Source organism: Propithecus coquereli, unplaced genomic scaffold (assembly GCF_000956105.1).
Source record: "Propithecus coquereli isolate 6110/MARCELLA unplaced genomic scaffold, Pcoq_1.0 Scaffold40, whole genome shotgun sequence".
In the NCBI taxonomy this organism is placed as follows: Eukaryota; Metazoa; Chordata; class Mammalia; order Primates; family Indriidae; genus Propithecus; species Propithecus coquereli.
The window spans coordinates 6974563-6977092 of record NW_012149730.1 but is presented as its reverse complement, the minus strand read 5'-3'; positions in this window follow the sequence as shown (position 1 = coordinate 6977092).

Here is a 2530-nt window from a genome sequence, read left to right as displayed (position 1 = left end):
AATATTGATTGACATTTTTGGGCCAGATAAATGTTGTGAGGGTTTTCCTATGCATTATAGAATGTTTAGCAGAATCTCTGGCTTCTCCTCACTAGATTCTTCTAGCAACCCTCCACACATACCCCTAGTTGTAAAAACCAAAAAGGTCTCCAAAAGTTACTCATGTCCCTGGGGAAGAATAACTTGAAATTACTCCCTTCTCCCTCCTCCCCAAACCCTATTTAAGAACCACTGATGTAAGAAACAGAACAATATGTAGAATAATAGAGAACGATGTAACAGACAGAATAAGGTGGAAGTTTACTATAGGACAGGAGAAAATAGATGAGGAGAGGGAAAGAGACTAAACTATTAGAAGTGTGGTCAAAGAAGTAGAGATAAAAGTCAATACACAAAGGGCCCTGTGAAACATTTCAAGGACTGTTGTTGTAGTGGTTTGAGAGAGGGATGAAACTGTAGTAGGCTCATTCTGACTGATGAATGGAAAATAGATCGTGGGTGAACAAGAGTGAAAACAGGGAACCTGGTTAAGACACTCTTGTGATATATCAATGATGAAGATATCATTGAAAGGATGGTAGTAGATGAAATGAAAGAAATGGAGAGCTTTGAATCTATTTTGAATTTGGAGCTACAAGGATAGTCATGATTTTTTTAATGGCCTAGACAAATGAAGATTTGAAATTGTCATTTATTGACATGAAGATATCTGGTGAAACACAATTTGGGCACAGTTATGAGATATATAGACCAGGAGTTTGGTTTTAAATATGTTAAGTTTGAATTGGTGACTAGATATCTAAGTAAAGATGTTGAGTACAAATTTGGATGTAAGTGGCTAAATTTCAGGGGAGAGGTTAGTGCTGGAAATATAAAATCATGAATGCTCATCATCTATGAAATTACTCAGGGAGGAAATGTAGTTAGAGGAGAGAAGAAATTCGGGAATTAACTCTCAGATGCTCTAACAATTAAAGGTCTGGAGGTTGAACATATATATTATGGAACAGAGTATAACATTTTCATAAATGGCTAAGGCAAAACATATATTTTAACTGAATATATTTCTATAGAAAATTTTGAGAGACATCAAGGTAAGGGAAAGTCCACAGGTCCTGAAAGGAGCTCCAACAAATTCTATATAGGAAGAATACCTATAGTGTCCAACACAGCAGAGGCTCACTAAATATTAGCTATCGTAACTGAGGCTTTGAGCCTTAAAGAGTAGCATAGTGGAGCTCTTACTTAATGGAAATGAGAAAATTAAGTGGTCTAGCTTAATCCATGGGAAAATTAGTGGTAGATATGGAAAGAGTTTGAGATGGCACAGGCTGGTACCTTTGTAGAAATAGTTAAAAGGGTGTTGGATGTGTGACACTAAAGACAGAGAAAAATGAAAGAAAAAGATGATCTTTATATAATTGTAAAGGGAACAATTCAATAAGAAGACTTAACAATCCTAAATATTTATGCACCTAACATAGGTGCACCCAGATTCATAAAGCAAATCCTACTTGATCCAAACAAAATGATAAACAACAGCACTGTAATAGCTGGGGACTTCAACACCTTACTGACAGAACAGGACAAAACCTCCAAACAGAAAATAAGCAAAGAAACAATGGACTTAAACAGAACTCTAGAACAAATGGGTCTAACAGACATTTACAGAACATTCTACCCCAAAACCACTGAATATACATTCCTCTCATCAGCTCATGAGACATTCTCTAAGATTAACTATATCTTAGGCCATAAAACACATCTCAATGAATTTAAAAAAATGGGAATTATACCATGCATCTTTTCAGACCACAGTGGAATAAAATTAGAAATCAACTCCAACAGAAACACTCATCTCTACACAAAGTCAGGGAAACTAAACAACCTACTGCTGAATGATAGGTCAAGGAGGAAATTAAGATGGAAATCAAAAGATTCTTTTAACTAAGTGATAAAGAATACACATATTGAAATCTGTGGGACACAGCTAAAGTAGTCCTGAGAGGAAAATTCATGGTCACAAATGCCTACATCAAAAGACAGAAATGTCACAAATCAAGAATCTAATGAATTATCTCAAAAAACTGGAAAAGAATGAGCAAACCAATCCCAGCAGAAGAAAAGAAATAACCAAGATCAGAATACAACTAAATGAAATCAATAAAAAAAATGAACTATACAGAAGATTAATGAAACAAAATTGGTTCTTTGAAAAGATAAACAAAATCAACATATCTCTTGCAAGATTAACCAGAAGCAGAAAAGAAAGAACTCTAATAAGCTTACTCAGTAATGAAAAAGGAGAAATTACAACTGATAGCAATGGAAATACAAAATATCATCTCTGAATACTACAAAAATCTCTATGCACATAAACTTGAAAGATACATATTTTGAAATTATTAATCAAGCAGATACATGTTGATGGGAGGAAAGAAGTTTTCTAAAGAAGTAGTGAAAATAGGAGAGAAAAAGAGACTAAACTATGAGAAATGTTCATATTTTGCAATGATGGAGGGAAAGAAAA